Below are 22855 nucleotides of genomic sequence, written 5' to 3'. Positions count from 1 at the left end.
CATTCATAAATTGATAGGAGTTCCTGCACACTCAGTTTGAAGCAAATCCTACTATGAAAGAAATATGGAAGAATAGATACGAGGCTTGTGGAAAGTGCCATCTTTATACTCTGTCATGCATTAGGTCATTGAGATGCTTATAGCCAATGCTTTTTAAACAGGGATTCAGTTGTATTCTATAGTAGGCAATTCTGAGAACTCCAGCTCTTGGTTGTTTTACTTTATCCATTGTTCCTGCTTTAATTTCCTTTGGGAATCTTATCAGAAAAGAATGTAGTGTAACAAGTGCAAAGAAAATGTCCTAATCAGCTTGAATAAGGGAGAAAAGTTGCAGTATGGTAGATTCTGATATGAGAATTTGTTGATAGAAATCTCTGCACTGAAGTCTTGCTGGGGTCAGTCTGCCTAGAAAGGTGACAGTTTGCAAGGACAGCAAACTTTTCTTCTCTTAAGAAGCTGGAAACATTTAGAAGTAAAAAATGAATATTCAAGTAAAAAATAATGTACACCAGTTTAAAAAAATGATTACCAACACAACCATGTGTCATACATGTGGCAAAAGAAACTAATATTTAATATTTCATTTTATGAAATGGGAACTGAGAAATTATGATAAAAACTGGAGGAGAGACATCAATACCTGCAAAGGTTAAGAATGGGAATAATTGTTTTGATTGAGTTAGGGAGATTTGGGATAAAAAAATCTTTACTGGTAAACAAGATAGAATACAAAAATAATAGATTAGGAAAGAGAACCAAAACCTGAACAGAACACAGGAAAGACTCACTGTAAAACTGGACTGAGAAGTACTTTGGTGTAATGAATATTTTTAGGGTGAGAACGCTGAGTTCATGCAAAAGGCAAGAGAAAGAAACTCTGGGGAACTGAATGAAATCAAAAAGAATGAATCTGATTAACCAGTGGCAAATGGGAGTAAAGATGAACTGGGTGAGGAAAAATGTTCCAGCAACAAACTTTTCCTTCTAAAGGAGTAAACAGTAAAATAATTTAAGTATAAATCATAGTCATAGAATCATTTAGGTTGGAAAAGAACTTTAAGTTCACTAAGACCAGCTGTAAACCCAACAATGCCAAGTCCATCAGTAAACCATCTCCCCAGTTGCCACATTTACACCGCTTTTAAATTCCCCAAGGAATGGCGACTCCATTGCTTCCCTGGGCATCCTGTTTCAATGCTGAACAACCCTTTCCATGAAGACATTTCTCTTAATAGCCAACCTAAACCTACCCCGGGACAACTTGAGGCCATTTCACCTCATTTTATTGCTTGTTACTAGGAGAAGAGGCTGATTGCCACTTGGCTACAATCACAGAATCATAGAATATGCTGAGTTGGAAGGGACCCATCAGGATCATGGAGTCCAACTCCTGGCCCTGTGCAGGACACCCCAAGAATCACGCCATGTGCCTGAGAGCTATTGATTCTTTGATACCTTGAGTTCATGTCTGGAGAAAAGACTACACACCTTTTCTCTAAGAGATTTCTTTTAATTTGGTGAGAAAATAGGCATTTTGGCAAAAGGGTTTTACAGAGATAACATACAAACCAAAGAAAAGCATTTCATTACAACACTTAGTACAAAAAAGCCCATTCACAGAAGCACTGCACTTAATAGCAAGTTATTAGGCAAACACTAACCCAAATTTGAGTGAAATACAGAAAATAGGTGTTTAAGTTCCCCACAACAATAAAGGAAGAGAGATCAAGAGAAAAAAGAATTAAGAGAGAAAGAGAAGAGAGAAACATAAGTTACCACTCTCGAGGTCACATGTTGAAAGCTCAGGAGGGCAGAGGCTGAGCCAAAATGGATCACGTTTATAGACTCTGGCTATTGTGGCCACTCCCTCTAGGTAGGACCTATGGTTCACTGGCCATTCCCTGTCCCCCTGGCCAAAGTGAGGGCTGCCACAGACACTCAAAGGCTACAGGAGGAGTGGTGTGGGTGGGCCACCAGGTGGACCTTATTGATTGACAGCCCAACCACACAGTTTTCGCTGCCCTGTGCTCTGCATGGACACGGTTGTGTTGGCTGCAGGCCTAGGCTTAGCCTTCCCCCCCCCCCACAAACAGACAACATGGTTTGTTCCACCCATCAGTCAAACAGTCCGGTGAGATACAAATCCAGTCTCTGACAGGGCTCACTCAAACAGGCTGGCTGCGCATATGCCAATGAAATGCACCAGGTTATGCATAAAATGAAGTTAATTGGTCTCTCTCTCTCTCTTTCCCTCTCTTTCTTTCTTCTCTTTCTTCTCCTCCTCTTTCACTCTCATTGTTTATCTCAGCTCCTGACTGCCCTCACGGCAGGACCAATGTGGCATCTAAGGACAGGTGATCTTTGTTCTCTCTCTCTTTTTTGTCTTTATTTGTCTCCTTTGTTGCTTGCCTGGGCAAAGGACTATCATATTCAATCCCTTAGTCTGTACTGAATTTTGTTGTGGGAGTGGGGAGCTTGTGGAAACACGTTGTGGCTTTTTAACCAGCAACTTTGAGAAGGGGTGTTGTGACTTGCACCAGTGCCTTTGAGTGGTATTTTGTGGCTTGTGAACCGTCACCTTTGAGAAGTTTGTTGTGGGAGTTGAGAACTTATTGAAGTGTACTGTAAAAATTTAGGGCTAGTAAGCCATCACTTATGGAAGTGTATTGTAAAATCTAAGAGATTTTTAGCCAACATCTTTTGAACCTAAATAGTGGACTGGTTGCCAGAATTAAGCCAACTATATAATTAAAACATAAGAGTTCCCTGACATGTGGTCTGGTGCCTTTGTTCAGACTGATGAGAATTAACTGTGGACATCATGCTGCCTACTGGTGGATCATGACCCAACTCCTTTCCACTTCAATCTATTTAGTATCTCTGTGTGAAGTAAAAGGCTCCTTAGCTAATCTGTGGGCTAGGGTGTTTTTCAAGAGAAGAATGTAGTGATATTGCTGAAGGCAAACACTTTCTCCTGTTGTCAAGCCCTTCGGCATAATGTGTTCATGATGCCATTTTCTGCTTTGTTCTATGATTCTTTTTTTCTCTCTAAGGTTTTAGAGAGTTTACATTAAATCATAAGGCCAAGATAGGTGGCCCAAGATTTTGTTTGTGAGCAAAGTAGTTTTTTCTGTCGGCCTCAATTTTGATAAAATGATTGATAAATTGTACTTAGAAGAATGCAAGTGATAGCCTTGTTTCACTATGACAGTAAATTTGCATTTGAGTAAATCTAAATAAATGGTGAGAGAATAATATCTCAAAAACTCTAGGTTAATAGTATCTCACTCTTTTTCTTGTTTTTGTCAATCAGTGAGTATCTCTGTTCTTTAATTTTTTGGTTTTTTTTAAATTATTTTTTTTTGGCACATAATCACAAAACAGTTCATTTAGCACAGAATTTAAGTAGAACAGGTTTGCAGTAGTATGGCATAATGGTGCCAGTTAGCATTTCAGAATTTAGAGGTGACGAGCCATTTGGGAAAGAGGGTAATCTAAGGTCAACATACGAATAAGAATAAAAGCTGATATGCACTTTTCTCATCTGCAGCAGCTATGCTGCCAAAAGATTGATATTAAAGTGCAAAAGTCAAGTATTGTATGTTCCAGCAATAATTCATTCATAAGTTTCAGGAGATCTGTCACATTACTTTTGTTCCAAGAACATGGCTCTAGTGGATTTAAAAGCTCCTCTCAAGCCAATGCCATCTAGTGCACAAGTACAACTGGTATGGCATTTTTTAAAACATAATTTGCTGCAAGTTGCAGTTCCCTATGAACAACAGAAAATGAAGCTGATAATGTAATAGAAAAGTAATCTCACTAGTAACAGCCTAAAATTATGCAAATTGTCTGCTGCACAGAGGACAGAAAAAACATTGATTCATACAAATTTTGACTAACTTTATCAGTTCAATGTGGATTTCACTCTGGGGATTGTTACATATATATTTACTTGTTTGTGGCACCCAAAATGTTTGAAAACCAGCTACTATCCTTATTAAAGTACAGTACTTTCTGGAAATTCACATTCAGTGAACATGTTCAAAGGGATGCACACGTACAAAAATAATGTGTAACACTGCACTTTTCTATTATTGCTAAACATGCATCATAAACATTGTCTTGATCGGGTTCTTCTATGCCTACGAAAGTGATAATTTTTATTTCATTCATTTTCATAAAAATTTTGTCAAATAATGCGCTGAAAAGTATATTTGTGCTTCATATGTAATAGAAAATGAAGTAAGAGCCTTTCTCATCGAAGTCACTATATCAACCTAGAGGAACAATGGCTGAATTTTTTAATCTCCTGAAAATTACTTGATCAGTTAAAATGAAGAGAGAAAGACACTTGAGTTTATTTTCTCCAAATTAGGTGTCCATGATTCCAAAAGTGAGAAAACCTTGTCTAATGGATCTTTTCCCAAACTTTAGGAATAATTTCCCAGTTTTATAGACACATATACAGGTACACAGTCTTCTTTGTATATACTCCTTATATTATGAAATGTTAAGTTAATGCTTAAAAGAGACCTGAGGTAAAGAATCCAGTACAGCATTTCTAATTACTCCCTTCTAGTGCAACACATTTCCTCTTTAAAAAAAGATACCATAAAGAAAAACCAAGTGAATTACCCCCCCTCCCCAAGAAGCAAAAAAAAAAAAAGGAAAAAACCCAAAAAACTATTTTTTAGATTTACTGTAAGATATGGTATATAGTTCAGATCAGCCAAAGAATGCTGAAGAGTTCTTATAGCACATCAGAATAGTGATCTCTCCAGAGTACGTGACAAAATATGCAGAACAGTTCACTAGGACCCAAGTCCTGCCAAGGACTTACAGCCTTGCATTTAATGAGACTTTTCAATACACAGCTAATTTAGCTCTTATTCATGTGCAATGAATCCTTTCTCAGTTGGGCACTTTATGAGCTTAGCAAAAAGTCTACTGTGTATTTTCAGTCCACAGTTTTCAAAGGCTTGTCATTCTGGCAAATCAAAACGAATTTCCTATAGGACAAAGACACCGTTCCTCACTGAAGGTTATTTTGTAAAGATGTAGCTTTCAAATGAACTTCAATTCTTTTGACTGCAGAACCCACGGAAAATAAATGGCTATGAGATCTATTTATTTTTAATGTAACAATAATTTAAAAAGTTTCTTTTCCTACTCATTTCATATTCAAATGGTTGAATATTTACTGCAGAAAAAAAAAGAAAAAAAGTTAAAATAGACCAAAAAAATCATCACTGTAGAGATGATTCTAGTTTTTGTGGAGAGTGCTTCTGATAGTTGGGCTTGAACAAATACAGGATTAGTACAGAAACTTCTTTTTTTTATTGTAGTGGTAGGTGTTATGTCTAATAAATCACAAAAAAGTCTAAGGATTTCCATAGTTAAAAAAAAAAGAAATCATTGAAATTTCCTAGAGTATAGTCTTATGCTATATATTTTGTTTACTGCTGCATATATGAGGAAAGTAAGTTTTCTTGCAGGATGTTTTCAGGAAGGTATAACACTAAGTTTTATCTTGTAAGTTTTGAAGACTTCTTTTTTCCTGATAGTGCTGAAGAATGTTGCTTCACTCTGTTAGAAACCTCTGCCTAATTATACAGATGATGACTAGCATGGAGTGAAATGATAATTCTAGAACAAATGGCTATATGGCAATGAGATAGATTTGGGTTTAAAATGGTCTGCTCACAAGGATGAAAAAAAAGTAAAATAAACTAAACAACTGTGTGTGCAATATTCTGAAAAATCAGAAACAAAATGCTAAAAAAATTAGAAGAAGGAAAACATAAACAAATGCTTATTATTCAGGCTGTATCAATTTTGTGAACAAAATGAGACAGAAATCACTGGGAAAAATATCTTATGTTCATACAACTCATGAGAACATGTGATCACACATTTAAGAACAGATTCCAGTTCTGTATATAACAGTGTAGAAAATAAGGGTTATATATGCAAGTCTAATCTTGCAATTTCTCCTTAGAACTTGGCTTTTTATCTTTAATAATGATGATGTGCTAAAAATGTGATTTTCCAGAGTTTTGACAAAGTAAAAAGAAAATGATAATGCCATAGAAGTCAGTAGAAAATGCAGATACATGATGCTGACATTTAGAGACAATAGATACCTCCACCCCTTGAGCCTGAGTGAACAAATGATGATATTAATAGGTTAGCACACTCCATGGAACAAGATTAAGTGTAGAATGCCAAAGGAAGATTATTTCCTTGTAGAGATTTGCAAATAGGCACTTTCTTCACTGGTTTCACAGTTTTTTCTAACATCACATTGAGGACTCTAACATTTAATTTTATCCTATGGGCAGGATGTGCTTAAATAGTCACATTGTCATACGCTTTTTCTGTCCCTTGCCTGATTATGTGCACAGCATAAATATGTATGGAGATACATGTGGATTATATTTCTGTCCTTGTTCATTGGTCTCTTTTACCTATCTCCCTCCTTATCATCATGTGATGATTTCCACACTTTTTACTTTACTATGTTCTATTTCTAGTTTTGAGAGATTTTCAAGAGATTTTCTGATGCCACTGCACTGATTCCTTATGTGTCCCTGTGCATCCCTGTGCCCTCTGGGAATTGATTTGCAGGGCAATGATGGTACCAGATCTTGCTTACAATGCTTGGTACAGCCATTCATGAACTGTTTCACCTCTGAATGAATACATGTGTAGTAAAGATTAAACAAACAAACAATAAACGGCTTTTGAGAATATAATCACCAGTTTTTTATGTCCTTCTACAGGACCTCTTTTGCTGAAACTTTGCAAAAATTTCTGTAGCAGACAATTACCTTGCAAAATTTCACACTGAAAGTCACATACAATTATATTAGTCTGAGGAAGAAAAAAAATATTTGTCTAACATTAAGCATTTATGGTCCTAAAATAAATTCTTTCTCTTCCAAAGTATTTTTAGCTTGTTGGTTTTTGGCTTTGTTCTTGTTCATATTTCTCCCCACCCACCATGTCTTACACAGGAAATATGATCTCAGCATTTAATTATGAGTTAAACTTCTGCAGTTGGGCTGTTCAAAGGAATTTCAATTAGTCAAATGAGACAAAATATCTTCATTGACCTTCAAGCCAAACTGGAAATAAAGCAAGATCAGTTTTTCACAGTGTTCCCCTATGAGGAAAAGTCCTAGACAGCACTGATAGAGGTGAACAGAGATGCTTTTAAGGATAAGGCTTTGTGTTAATTTATAGTAAGTCAAAATGTTACATACTATGCAAACAGAAAGGGAAATTATTTTCTTACTACCAGCCTGCTGTACCATTTTATATGCACTCAGAAGGAGAACACAGGACTAAAGAAAGCACTTTCTCTGCATGACTCAACCACAAAATGGCACAATTAGGGTTTCTAGCCTTTTCTGAATTGACACCTTCTCACAGACAAGCTGCAGCAGCCCAGTTTAGGTGCTGCATACAGAATCAAAATTTGTCTATTGAGCTAACTTGTGTGATTTGAATTTTAGGTCATTGCTATGAACTCTTTCAAAAGTAAATGCCTAAAGAACACTCAGGGAAATATTACATATTTATTTCCAGGTTTGCACAAATAAGTAGTCATTTTGGATGTCTTATCTTTTTCTGTACTCAAATGAAGTATCACTGAGTGGGAAGTTCTCAGTATGTTCTGAAAATCATAGCTTTTAAATCAGCTCAAATTAGAGAAAATAAGTATTTTCAGTTTCAAGAAAACCTAGATATGAATATGAAGGAAAAAAAAGGAATTTGTAATGGCAAAATAAGTATCTCAAATGATTACTAAACAGATAAAGAAAAACATTTTTTTTGCCATGGGTGACATGCATTTGATGGCTTTAATTCTATTTCTAATGTATGCCACACTGGTTAATGTGGAACTTTCTAGACATGAAGGATTGTTAACCTGTCCTGACATTGCAATGCTTGTTACTGTTAATACATACATGATTTCAACTGGTAAGTTCTTTCATAAAGTAAAACTATGAGCTAAGAAACTCTGAGTGAAAAACAACCTCTAAAATTATCCTAGTTTTTCTCATCTTTGCATCAAGATGGGCACAGCAGCCTGAGTAACACAGTTTGATCTATTCAAGCCATGAAAGAATGGTCCCAGCATACACACAAAATGAGGAAGTATTTAATTTGAATTTAGAAACACTCGAGGCACATTAGCAACATTCTTTATTGCTAAGTGGAAGTCTTGCATGCCAACTGGCATAACAGGAGTAGTATTCTAACTTGCTCACTAGCACTAACCATTATAATTTTAGACTGTGCCTTTTTGAAGGCTTTAAATTCTGTTCACCTTTCCATTTCCAAAAAAAGATTATTGAATTCCCTCTTCTCAAAACAAGATGCTTTGCAATTTAGAGCTCTTTTTATGTTCTCTTTGCTTATTGTATGGATCACAAAAATTGTCAATATGCCATGGAATAAAAATAGAAAAAAGAAAAGATACTCAGGCCAAGAACTAGCATTGAGCTGACTCTAAACTTTTCAAACTAATGACTTGACATTTATCACCTTATGATTGGCCTAAAAATAGTAACTATATGATTAAAATATAGTAGTCCTCTCCTTTAGATTTCCTAATAAAATAATAGTAAAAAAATCCTTCTTCCTGATTTTGGCTTTTTTTTTTACACATCCTTATGGATGTGAAAAAGAAAAAGGACAATAAAGACGTCCTTCTAAAATAAATAATCTATAAACATTCTCTAAGTCCCCATTAATAATGAATACAAACTTTATATAAAACAAGAAAACCATGAACAACAGGTATCATTTTTGCATTGGATTCCAGCCCATTCACCCAAGGAGAGAACTAGAAAAGTATCTGTGAATAATCTTTGTGTGAAGAGCAGATTTCAACCTCACTGAAGCAAGAGGACAGGCAGGAGCCTGAGGCCATGTGCTTTCTTGGAAACAGGCTACTTGCAGGATTGTTTTCCACATGTTTTATAGGAATCTGCACACTGAAGTACTGGGTGCAAATAAATTATTTAATGACATTACCCATCCTGGTTTCAAATTCCTCCTACATATGTTACAGGACTGTGAGGAAGACCATACTTAAGTACTGGTTCCTCATAAACCGTTTAGCTGCACTCAGACTGCCCCACTGTGCAATGTGATTGCAATGTAAAGTGGCTGTAAAAGCAGCTGAGAAAACTAGAGACATCTGCAGTAACCGTACAGGCTTGACATCACATAGCTTACCACATTTGAAAGCATACATAAAACTCTGCTAATCTGCAGCTGGCACCTAAATTAGCTTATTTCAAAACAGTTATTTCCAGACCACTACTGTCACTATTGTGATTTTACACACAGTAAATTGCATTATTCCTGTGGACAGCATTAGTAGCTTCTCGAGTCACAGTAGTGAAAAAAATTGTTTACCTATCCCAAGAGTTTCTTTGTTGATTCATTCTGGTATCAAAATGATTACTGAATCAAAATAACTGAGCAAACCTATATTTACCATTTATGAAATTTGATTTAAAGACTTAATTTTGCTTAAGTCTGATTGGTTCTGCTTTTAACTGGGGAGGTAGAACTAAGAACCTATTCCAGCAGCACTCAGCACTAATTTGTAATGCTTTACAACATTGCAGTCCATATATAATTATCTTTGGAGGTATGGGAATTTTCCACTGTCAAATGACATATCTACTGGTCTGAAAAATGAGGGGAATGTGAGATTGCAATCTGTGGTAGGAATTTTGTTATTGGGGCTATTGAAATAATGCCTGAGATAGAAACATCATTGTTCAACAGGGATGAGTTTCTGGCTCGGAGTGACATTTATCTGTTTTACCTACACATTTTCTATGTGTTCCCAGTGGCTTATTTCTGTTCCTGTTGTTTACTTTGCATTGTTTTTATTTGAATTGTCTAAAAATGCAGAATATAAAATTTATAAAATATACTTTATACAATGATTGCATTTTGGCTTTTGTATTTTTCTCAGTTCACTTTATTGGTATAGTTATTGTACGTCCTCTTGTATAATTAAAATTTAATTAATAAAAAATATTGGCTTAGTTTTATCCTCATGGTCTTGCACGCAGATACTTCAATGTTCCAAGAGATCTCTCTGTGGAAGGGCAGCTGCACTAACTGCACAGCTTTGGCAAAAGTAACATGTGACCGAGCATCAGAATGTTACTAATTCAGATGCAGCTAGAGATTCTCCTCCTTTCTGATTTCAGAGGGAATACAGTGCTGCCAGCTTGTCACTTTTAATACCCAAAACCTTTTCTCATCAGCCTTCGCTTTCGAAGCCATTACAAACTTCTATGTGGTGACCATTAACATTTTCACAGGAAGAATAGAACCTAATTTGATCCTTAAATCACACACTGCTGCTACTGAGGAGCTGTTGTGGTTGATCTCATATATTTAAGTCTTCAAGATGAATTTGGTGAAAAAGGCAGCATTTATTACAGATGCATTATGGCCATGGTGTAGTAGCAAACCAAAGAGAAGTAAGCTCCTAAATGGACTGTAGGGCAATCCTGTGTCTGGTCAAGAAATAAATAATTCAGAAAGGAAACAGATGTATATTAATAAGACTTTGCAAATCAACAGAGTGTACACAATGGTCATTGACCCATAAGTATTGGTTCTTTCAGGAGTGTCTACTGAAAGGTCAGAACAGGTTATGCTACTTTCTCTACAAATGTCAGGGCTAAAAGTTCTTGCCATGGTAAATTGGAGCTGAGAATGCCTCTGTACAAGATGTCTAGATTTCAGAAGGCAGCATGTGTGAATAAAAATAGTTCACCTGAGCCCAAATGTTTCTAAATGCTGTTCAGGAGCTTACCCTTTTCATGAGTTTAAGCTGATAGGGTGATTTTAGTTCCTCTACAAGGCTAAACTAATGATAGTGGGTGGGAAACAAAACTTCTCTGTATTTTCTGACAGTGCTATTCAGATTTTGATGGTTTTTTAAGTGTTTGAGTTAGTGTGCCACTGGCAAACTAGAAAAAAATTCATAATCCAAAACTAAGTCAATAATAATATGAATTTAAGGGGAAATAACTCGTCTGCTATACACACACTCGTGTGTGTATATATGTGAGTGATGGGAGTTGAAGCTGATCCTGTCAAACACTGCATATTCTGTCTCTTCCAGCAGAGCACTGAAGCACCAGACACATGGCTAATGGAGGCTGTGCCTTTCCTGCTTGAAATCTTAATGCAGTATTGTTTCATTTCCAGAGGGTTTAGTTTGTACCTGGTCAGATCACATATGCATTTTGTTTGGTGTTCAGCAATACTCAACTATTTCTTTCAAATCCCACGTCCTCCTTCCCTTCAAAAAAGGAATAGAAGACAACATTCAGAAACCCCTGCCAAGTAGTGAAGAAACTGTTAGTAATTTCTGTATACATTTAAAAATTTTAGCTTTCAAATTACAGTTATCTTATTCTTACAATTCCTTTTTCCTTCCATCACATCAAAAAAAGCAATTCCTTAACTGTCTAATTATATTTCTCCTGTCTGTGTAGTTTTTTCCTTACATGTATTCCTATCTGTTATTGACAAATTACTCTTTTATCTATAAAAAATAGATATTGTTTCTTTAACATTTTAATAATTACAAAATACCTTGAGGACATTATTCCTCTGAAGCATGTATATGACTTTCAGTAACCCCTAATGAGTTTCTCTTGCTCATCAAGGTGAAAATATGCCCTATAATGTTGCATCTAATTTTCCTTCTTTGTCCTTTTCCTTAACTAACTGCTTAGTAATCAGATGCTAATGAGGCTATGACAGAATATTTAAATTAAAAAAAAAAATCAAAAATGGAGTTAGCTTAACATTAAATGAGTCTTTGAATATCATCATGTAGCAAGGCAAGATACAGCACACTTACAGCAATACTTACAATATTTAGTGTGATTTTAGAACTTTATTTCTGTCATGTTCACCACAGGAAGAAAATGATTTCTTCAGTCAGAATGCATTAGATGGACCCCAGTATTGGATGTACTGCCTTTAAAAAGGAACACTTGACTTTCATTTTGATAATGTGAAATGTCAAGCTGATTGTTTCTTTCCCAGATATTACCCAGGTGAGGTTTTCCCAGTTCACTTCTAACCTTGCTGTCAGCTCACTTTAATGGAATCTTATCAAACAATCTTCATGCTTTCCTGCCCAGCATGTGATCTTCCTTCAGTTTTCCTAAAATGAAAACGATGAAATCCTCTGTGTTGTTTGGCTGGTACCTGTCTCCTGAGCTGTCATGAGGTCAAAACCAACTATTACTTTCATCACTGAGGAAAGAAGTAATGAAAGAAAACTTTAGTGTCCAAACTATTAACTTTATGATACTTTTTTATTTTGGATATATTACCTCCGACTTCAGATTTGAAGCTGAAGTTATAGGTAACTGTTTATATGTAGGCTCAATCTCCTTTGGATTTTACAATATATTACTGCAGGTGAGGCCTATCTGAACTTTTAAGTCCAGATGAGATCAGCTGAGCCATTTGTGTATTTTCATGATCCCATTTTGGTGCATGTGGCACTGTGACATTCGGATAGGATAGCAATAGAGTGTATGAACACATGTACTAGTCTACAGATTACTTTCATCCGTATGTCTGAAGCACTTTCAGTAATGTGGGTACTTTTCAGCCAGAAAGTCCCAGTTTAAGGTCACTAAGTCACTTCTCATACTTTTTAAATGTTCATTTATCAAACTCATCTAAAAGAAGGCAAAATATTTCAATGCAGAGCTAAACTATCTTTGCTAAACTTTTCAGAGGATCCTGTATTTCTTCCATCTCTTTCTTCTATTGTTATTTTAAATGCAAAATAAATCTTTTTCATTATCTTCTGTCTGTCTGAAGCAAGAAATTCCACAACAGTTAAGACAGGTCTTGTATCCCCAGCTTTTTTTTCCAAGAAGTTATCCCACTATCTCACATATGTTCAACCAATGAATTTTCAAAAAGTTTATTTAGAAGGCCAGAGCACAAAAAGCTTACAAATACCTCTCAGTGCTGTAGAAGCACTGGGCACCAGGGAGAAAAGGCAAGACCCTGTCCTCTCCAGGACTTTCTGTCTTCTCTTCCCTATCCTTCACACCTTCTCTCAGCTGCTGGGGCCCTGTACATGTTTGTGAGACTTATCTCTCTCCAGCATAGCAGAGAGAGATAACACAGCTTTCTCTCTGCAACTCCCTCTGCAAAAGGAAAAAAAAAAATCTGACCTTTTTGAGAAGGCATTTTGCAGTCTTCCTAAGCAAAATGAGTTGTAGCTTTCTGTTACAAATTCTTCCAAAGTTTCAACTATCCCTACACCTTGAGATACCAAAGATGCTGTGTTTTTGCCATTTCCCAAAGAGTGATTTTATACCTGGATTAAATAAAGGGGTTTCAATTTCTTTGGCTTGGCACCAACTTACTGAGTTGCCTAATATTAATTAATTAATCTTGTTTGCTCTTCAATTATCCATCAGCACAACTTGCTCATACCTAGATATGTATTTTTCCATAAATGCAATAGACTTCTTTATATAAAGATCATGAAAATACTCCAGAAATGCAGAAGTATTTCAGATTTTCTTGTTCATTTTAAGTAATTAAGACTCATTAAAGGACATCAATTAACAGAATACAAGGAGTCAGCAGCGGTGGGGTTTTTTTTTTCTCTTTGGTTGTGTTTCAGTTTGGTTTTAATTTACTTAAAATTTTTATTTTAAGCTATCTTTTTTTCAGATACCGAGTGTTTAACACTCAATTCTTAGAACTAATGAAACTTCTTATTGCTTTTTAGAAAAAAAGGACTAAAAGAAGTAGAAACTGTAGTGAATACACTTAGAATCCTAACAATACTGATTTCCTCATTTTGTGCAGGAGTTGTTTGAATGGGTCAGATAAAAATCACATGTCAAATGTGGAAGCAAACCTTTAGAAATCTGCTTTTCATGCTATAATACTTTTGTGGGGTTGATATTGGGTGGCATTGTGTGCTAACATTGAAATGAAATACTGAGTGCTTTTCCAAAACTGTTTTACAGTTCACAGTTGGATTCATGCTGATTCAGCTAAATTCAAAAATGGAGTGCCCTGGCAAGAGAGAGAAAAGAGATAAGTGACCAAAAACTCAGAGAATTGTTCCTTTAAAATTTGATTTGAAGTTTGACTGCAAGAATAAAATAATTTAAGGGCAAAAATAATTAAAAAATAGAGAACGGGCCTTTAAAACCTATGTAGCTGAGAATAACAATGAAAGTATTCTTCTTATTCCAGACTGCTTTCTTTACTTTTGTAACATTACTTTTCTTACAAATAAAGGCATCTTTTGTATTGTAGTGTCTCTATTGCTATATAGAACAGACTACTTGATGGCTTTTCTGCATTCATTAGGTGCTCCCATAAGTGTGACATTTTGTGGAGATTACCCTTTTTAATGGTTTCTTGTCATTGGGTCCCTGAGACTGACTTGCTTCCTGGAATTAAATTCAAACACACATACATACATACATATATCTTTTTATATGTATACATATGTGTGTGCATATATACATGTATTTATATGTGTATCTGTGTTTCTATATATAATCACATATATATGTATATGTAAACATATATATGCATATAGCTTTCTATAAAAGAAGAATTTCTGAATGTGCCACATTTGAGCCTAAGACACTAGACTAGAGGAATTGACAAAGTAGCACTGTTCAGCAGCTCTGGAAGTCTTCAGAATGCTTCACCATGCAGACAAGATTAAAAGGCAGAATGGAAAAACCCATGGGGGCTTTTAGGTCCTGGATTTTGCATACAGCTTGCTATGTCTAAGAGTCCACCTGAGCCCTTCAGAGCTTTTCTGCACCGTGCCTCACAGACTTTGAGAAGGTTTTATTAAGACCATCAGACCCATTCTGTAGACTCTCAAGCCACAGGATCTTGTAATTGTTCAGTTATCAGACAATCATTCCAGACCTGGAAACACCATACCCAACTGCTTCCAGGGTCAGTAATTCCAGGGCAAATCCATTATGTAGATTGACCCAGAACAAATTAGTTGTGTGAACCTATCCCAGCTTTTGACAGTCAAAGCTTTCAGGTTTTCTGTTCTTGAAATATTCTGGTTGATCAGTCCCAGACCTGCCAAACTTGGCAGCAGTAGATTGATTGCTCTGAAGCAGCCTGGTAGGACTGGAGGATTTGCCTTTGATTTGGCAAAATGTAGTCAAACCTGAGAGGAGTCATCAAAGCATTCAGACCCACTGAAATGTTTTTCAGTGAAAATATTTCCCCAGGAAATGTCTGGCCATCTGTACACAAGTTGAGCTGGTTCTCACTAAGGTCATAAATATGAATTACATGAATGTTTCCATTAACATTAGACTATAATCACAGTGGGCTTTTTTGTAAATGTTAAGTCAAGGGTTTTACAATGCACACAGTATTTCTGGTTTTGATTAGCAGTCTTCGTGTTATATTTCCTTTTTTTTTTTTGCATATATGTTCTGCATGTATCTTCCTGAAACGGAGCATGCACTGTGTGCCTGTTTAGGGTTACTGTCTATATAACATTTCCCATGGTATCTAATACTTCCTTTACCCTGGCTGCGCCTGAAAAAGGTAGCTGCCTTACAAACCAGAGTCATTCAGGTTACAAGTCAAGCAAAGACAGTCCAGTTTATGACTCTTTTATTTGTGGGACTCCCTGTTTGTTCCTGGACACTGCAGGACCATCATGGCATCAAAGCACAAGATGTATGCACATTTATCCTTTTCCTACTTGGATGTGTTCATACATCAGAAGGAATCATTCGATCTGACTAAAGTACAGATCAGTCTGAAATAGGGAAGACACTGCTTATACTAATCTGATATCATGGAATAAATTAACAAAAAATAAAATTATAATCACTAGAAAAGAGGTATTAGCACAGAACTATGATCCTGAAAACCTCATCTGCTGCATTGACCTTCTGCCTTTGCATATGACCAAAAATTCTGTTTTAACTGAATAGCTTGATTCACTTCTCTTGTCCTTGCCTCATTAGGATTCATAAAATCGTTTCTCAGATTTTTTCTCGTCAAGACTTTTACTCAAACCCACTTTAAAATTTCTCTTTTGTATTACACTGTTCCTCTAAAATGTGAGAATGCTAGTTTGTTTTTGTTGGTTGGGGTTATTTTTTGGTCTTCTCTACAGGAAATCAACTTCACATCTATTTTCTACACAAAAGTGAGTGATGTGTCCCCCCACCACCGCCTATTCTAGGGAAATAAACTTGCCAGGCTAAAGTGAAAATAAGATGTAGCACTTCTTAACAGTTGTGTAATAGCAATGCTTTCCCCTGAGAATCGGGAGGTCTTGCATTTCATCCTAGGCCATAAAGGTCATACTAGTAAACTTAATATTCAGGACATAAAGTTGAGGATCTGACACTCTTTAACCATTTTGTTTCATGATTGCTAATGCCTTTGCAGGTTGTGCAAAGTAGTCTGAAGAAGAAAAAATAACAAAAGTTTTTGAAAAAAGCTAAGAGTATTCCTGCCAAGCACTATGGATAAGGCCTCCTGTATGAGGGACGAATGAAAATTTAATCATAGCCATGTTAGTCCTAGGCCATTCTGTTTGCCACCATAAACATAACCAAAGCATCTGTGATACAAATGGAAGTCAGTGAATGAAATGTCAAGGTAAATCTTGGAAAATACAGCTTTCAGGCTTTCTCACACCTTTCTTGAAGGCTTTTATCACAAGATTAAAATCTAGCAGCCTACTCCTTCTTGAGTGAGTGGTATCTCTTACTCTATGTAAAGTGAAAACATTTTCAATACATATCTGATATGTTCATCCTGGCGTCCAGAATAGGTGAGATAGAACAGTTCCCTGGGACAGGACAAGTGAGAGTCATAGGCTGTATCTTCTCAAAACAGAAGAAGAATTAAATGTGTATGTAGATCCCTCTTTAGCATGCACATTTTTTGTGTAGCTTATTTTAAGATGTCTGACTTCTCTAATGAATCATATAGGGATCTTAATGATCCCATCCTTGGGACCAGTGCTTAAAAATTAGGTATTGAGATGCATTAGCTCCTAAATTCCCTTTGAATCTAAGCCAATGAGACTGAACATTTTGAAATCTCCCTTGAGTAATAGTGAGATAGAAGAAAACTAAGTTTTAGTCAGTCTGCCTAAGAATAAATCATAACCCTGAGGATATATTCTTACAATACCTCTAACGGGAATTCATTGTGACTTTGAAGGGAAAGACAGAGAAGTAAAATGCATGAAAGTATTTGAGAAACCTCCAAGGAAACAAATAGAATTGGAATAAATTAGTGTGATTATATATATCCTAAAACTGTCTAAACAGACTGGTCTTAAATCATACATTATGGCCCAGTGGGATAACTTGGTAGAAAACAAAGCATCAGTAATCATCCTGAACATATAAAATTTGTATTTAAATAACACTAACGAATTATGTGTCAAAGTCAAAAAAGGAATTTAAAAAATCCTTCTTGGTCAAAAAAAGTCAGTTACATTTTTTAAAAACATGTATATAAATGCCTGGTGAATTAAAAGAGTTGAACTTGCAAATTTTCCCCAAGAAAGTTATTGAATTCCCCTCTTCACTAGACCCTCCTATGCACTTGCAAATTCCAGTTCTGGTGTAAGTTGGATATTTCAGTTACAGCAAGTTCTTGTTTCAAAGGAACGGGATTTCACAATTGGTTATTTAAACATATAAAATGTTAAGCATTTGTCAATTAATTTCCTTGAATAAGTCTGAATTTCTGTGAAGGGGACTGTCTTTTCTGCATGAAAGAAGATTGTTTTAATTATCAGGATTGTACCAGTCAAGCAAAAAAGCATTTACTCTGATCATCTGTTATTGTGGAACAGCACTCCATAAACCCTCAGCCAGAATCCCCATTCATCCCAGTTACACTCCTATTCCCTTTTGGGAATCCTTCTGTTCTTCTTTGCAGAAAGCTTTCATGGTCATGGAGATGTTTTCTATTGAGGACTGTCCTTTCTCCCTTCCAGATGTCTCTAGCTCAAGAAGTGAATAAATAGGTTTTCCCTTTATTTTTTAATCTTCAAAAATCTGTCAACTGCTTAGGGTTGTGGGTTGGGTTTGGTTGGTTATATGTATTTTAATGCATTAGTATCCTGAAATTCTGTGCTGTTGGTAATCATCTGTTCATGTAAGGGAGAGCCAAACACCCTTGCTATTGGAACATGCAGTTTTTTGACACATATGCAGGGTAATAATTCAATCACATTGACTTGGGGAACTTCAATTTACCAAATATCTGCTGGAAATAGAATACAGTGGAGTGGAAACAGTCAATAGGGTTCCTGTACTGTGTGACAGATAACTTCCTGACGCAGCTGGTGAGAGAATCCACTGGGGAAATGACCTTGCTGGACCTGTTCTTTGCGAACAGAGAAGACTTGTGATGGTTGTGATGTTTGGAGGCCATCTGAGATGTGGTGATCACAAAATCATGTGAGTGTTGATCTGCTGGAGGGCAGGAAGGCTCCATAGAGCAATCTGGACAGGCTGGATCAATAGACCAAGGGTGATTGTATGAGGTTCAACAAGGTACAGGGACAGGTCCTGTACTTGGGTCACAGTAACCCCATACAGCACTACAGGTTTGGGGAGGAGTGGCTGGAAAGCTGCCTGGTAGAAAAGGACTTGCAGGTATTGGTCAACAGTCAGTTGAACATGACATAGCAATGTGCCCAGGGGGCCAAGAAGGCCAATGGTCTCATGGCTTGTATCAGAAATTGTGTGGCCAGCAGGACCAGGTGATCCCCCTGTACTCAGCACTGGTGAGGCTGTACCTTTAATCCTGTGTTCAGTTTTGGGCCCCTCATTGCTAGAAAGACATTGGGATTCTGGAATGTGTCCAGAGAAAGTCAACAAAGCTGGTGAAGAATCTAAAGTACAAGTCTTATGAGGAGTGGCTGAGGGAGTGGGAGTTGTTTAGCCTGAAGGAAAGGTGGCTCAGGGGAAACTTTATTGCTCTCTGCAACTACCTGAAAGGAGGTTCTAGAAAGGTGAGGGTTGGCCTCTTCTCCCAGGTGAAAGGGATAGGATGAGACGAAATGGCCTCAAGTTCTCCTTGGTAGGTTTAGATTGGATATTAGATAAAAATATCTTCACTGAAAGGGTTGTCAAGCATTGGAACAGGCTGCCCAGGGAAGTGGTGGAGTCACCATCCTGGGAGGTATTTAAAAGACATGTAGATGTGTCAGTGAGAGAGTCAGTTTAGTGGTGGACCTGGCAGTGTTAGATTAATGGTTGGACTTGATCTTAAAGGTTCTTTTCAAAATAAGTGATTCTGTGATTCTGCATTTTGTCCCTGTCAAGAGAAGTCCTCTGGTTCATGCTGTTGCTTAACTGGAGAATTTCAGTTCTAAATACCAGTTGATATGGAAAATGTTTTTGTTGAAGTATCTGTGTGAAGGCTCTAGAATCAATTTCTCTGAAGGGTGTTTTAAAGGTTATAGTAAAATGAAAATGAATGAAAATTAGTGCTGTATTGTAGTAACATTTTTCTTTTGAGGCACTAAGGATTCTTTCAAAATGTGTTATAGCTTCCTTTGTGTGCAGACCTTGTTGTATAGATGATAATAGAGATCTTTGAAAAGAAAAATGTACCTTTGACACCATGGTGATTTTATAAAAAATTTGTTTCACAGGAGAAATGGTAAGTAGTTAGGCATTTCTGCAATATTCTTTTTCAATGTTTTCTGGATTAAATATGTCATGTTTCCCTTCAAAACAACTTATCACAGTGCAACATAAAATATGAAGACTGAATAAAAAATATTTAAATTGTGACAATACTTAAAATACTGAAGTAGTGTCTTTCTCTTTTTATAGCCCATGAAGTACTTACACCAAAATTCAGAAGAAACATCTATTTACTTGGTGAAAAAACCTCACCCCACCTCTCAAAATCTAGTGCTGGATTTGTGCTATCATGTATGGTACATCATGGTGTAACCTCCATGACGTTAATTTTCGTTTTTCTTAAAAGTCTGAGTCTTGTGAGTTCACTGTAGCAAGGTGTTATCATCCTTTTCCATTCCATTTGTTTCCTTTCATGTGATGAGGTCAACTACATATTTTTAAAAAAGATAATACGTTCAATGGTTTCATGTACTGTTTCCATGGAACACAGGCACAGAAATTTTATTGTAGTGCATTTTGATATATTTTGTTTCATTCTCAATCAGAGAACAAAAACAAATGTTAAAAGCTTGTGTGAAATACACTTTTCCTCTTCAGGCTGTCTGTAAGTGTTTTCAAAATATATTAAGAGGAATCTGGCTGAAAAGATTATCTTTACCATACCAACTTTGTCAGTTGTCTGAAAATAAATGTTTTGAGTATTAGATCTACATTACTACCCATGAGTGTACATATCCATGAGTGCACAGTGACAAAACTTATATTTATTTCTACAAATTATGTCCAGACAGCAGCTATTTTGTTAATTTTAACAAGTTAAATATATCTCTGCAAGGCTGAGTAAATGAACAGCGTAGATGCCCTTTGGCAACAAGAATGATAAGTGGCTTCTATGGTCCCTCCAGTAGAGATCAAACTGACAAGAAGCAAAAGGTGGAAAACATAATGAATCTAGCCCACGTATGTGTTAGATTTTGACGTGCTTGTCTATACATCACTCAATAGGATTGCACCTCAGAGGAAGAGAAAACTAACAGCACTCAGAGATGCTGCTTGAGGAGACTGTGGACATCACGTTGCATTCTTTCCTTACATCTGCATAATCAATTGCAACGCAAAAAGGGAAAAGATAAGAGCTGGCAGAGAGGGAGTTTTCAGTTCTATTGAAATTCTTATTTTGTGTCCGGTATGAGAAAAACATCTATTACAGTTTTTGTATCTATCACTAAGATGTAAGCTTGGGAAAATAAATTAATGCTCTAGTGAGTAGAGGTACTTAAGTTGTTAAATACTTTCTTGATACATATGTTTGTTAGCCCAGTTTTGTTTCTGTAGGTACAATCCCTGAAGGGTAAAGACAAGACAGACTACGGCTTGTCTGTAAAGGTAGGGAATAAAGGTATGCAGCTGGACACTGAGAATCAGAATCATGAAACTGATTTCTGTGACCAAACTGCTTTTATAGAAAATCAGTATCGTAATCAGAAGTTATCATATTGGAGACTAAAATTAACACCTAATAAAATGGCTATTTTAAAAAACATAGAGAAGAGAAAGCCATACCTCAAAACCTTCCCTCTTAACAGTCGCTATAGGTTGGGTAATCACAGATATCCCTCAACCAAGATGAGTATTGTTGAATTGGCTCACCTTGCTTAATTAAGAAAAAAACCCAATTACCCAAATATCTAAATCAAACAAAAAACAAAATCAAAATTATTAATTATTAATTATTAATTATCAAAAATATTAACCCCCCCATTTTTTACTGAAATTGTCAAATCATTTCAGAGAGCCAAGTAATTTTAGATGGCTTATTCAACAAGCTACACATTTCTGTCTCAGTACACATATCATAATATTTGAAATATTAGCAGTTCTATGCATTTGATTAAAATTGTATACTGCAAAGGATTAAACTTTGACAGGACTATTCTATAGCCAGAAAACAATCTACAGAGAAGATACTAAACCAGTCTATTAGCTGTGCAAGTAATTATCTTCATATGCATTTGTGACATTTTAAAACAGCAGAAAATTTTATTCTACTTGTACAGTTCTGAAGTACAGCTGATTAAAAGACTGAGCTGTAAGTATGAAATCGTATGCTGTCGCTGAACCCTTTGTACCAAAGAAATGTTTTGTACCAAAACATTCAATACTCCAGTTGGAGGCACCAGTAAAGCTTGGATAAGCTTTGGCATCAAATTGATTAAGCTACTCTAATAACATTTATGATACATAAAAAGCAACACAGACAAGTTTTGTACTAGAGGAGATTTGAAAAAAAATAAGTTCACTTAAAAAAGACAAAATATGATGTTTTGAATCAGTCTATTGATGGTTCAAAAATCTTTAAAACCTGAACCCATTTCAAGCTTCAAAATACTAAACTATTTTACCACTTGGCTAGCTCTGACTCATCTAGAAGCTCACCCTTCTAATGTAATCTTTCTGTGAATGTTACAAGTACTTACTTATATTTTCTCAGAATTATTTTATGGCAGATGCTGTGGGATTTTTTAAAAATTTTTGAGTTAATTTTAAAACTATTATTATTAGGAATATATCAGTATAGAACCATCCATTCCATGTATATCCTCAAGCATAGTAAACCATACAGGTTCTCTGCTAGGATGGTTACTTTTTATAATGTGAATTCATTCATTTGTTTTTATGTTCCTCCATTTAGAAGAATAATGTAAAATGCTGCATTCATAAATGATCCCTCTGTCTAGGAAGAGTTACAATGTCTGTTTCTTGGTCATTTACCCATTCTTAATTAATCAGACAAGGAAAAAAATAAAAGAAAAGAAAATACACTTTTATCACTGTCCTAAAGGAAATCCCTCCTTAAGGACAAAAGACTTCTAGTTTTTTCATATATACACATTTCTAACTTACCACGTCTGCAGACACCCTCTGTCATATCTTGTGATAAAAATGGTGCTCAGTGCTCATTAAAAGCCTTCCTTGACTGTTTCCAGAGGGTCCTCTTGTAGTTCTAATAAATATTGCTTTGTCTTGAACATAAAATATCCCTGTGTATAAACCAAAGAGACCCACATGACATAGTTCATACTGTACTCCTTTTAAGATCACCCTTGAAAAAAAACCAA

General features: G+C 36.0%; 1 long non-coding RNA gene across 2 annotated transcripts; it reads right to left on the bottom strand.

Moving 5' to 3' along the window:
• Nucleotides 1–12141: 12141 nt before the first annotated feature.
• On the bottom strand, nt 12142–22330 carry LOC116784488. 2 transcript variants are annotated; one of them, XR_004356091.1, is made up of 4 exons: nt 22214–22330; nt 21300–21390; nt 13045–13235; nt 12142–12321 (listed from the first exon to the last, which is right to left on the bottom strand). It is a non-coding gene; the product is annotated as an uncharacterized LOC116784488 (long non-coding RNA). The 2 variants fall into 2 exon arrangements; XR_004356092.1 differs by lacking the exons at nt 12142–12321; nt 13045–13235 and adding an exon at nt 15733–15862.
• Nucleotides 22331–22855: the final 525 nt, after the last annotated feature.

Source organism: Chiroxiphia lanceolata, chromosome 3, assembly GCF_009829145.1.
Source record: "Chiroxiphia lanceolata isolate bChiLan1 chromosome 3, bChiLan1.pri, whole genome shotgun sequence".
Taxonomy (NCBI): domain Eukaryota; kingdom Metazoa; phylum Chordata; class Aves; order Passeriformes; family Pipridae; genus Chiroxiphia; species Chiroxiphia lanceolata.
The sequence above is the reverse complement of the archived record's forward strand: the minus strand, read 5'-3'. Positions and strand labels throughout refer to the sequence as shown.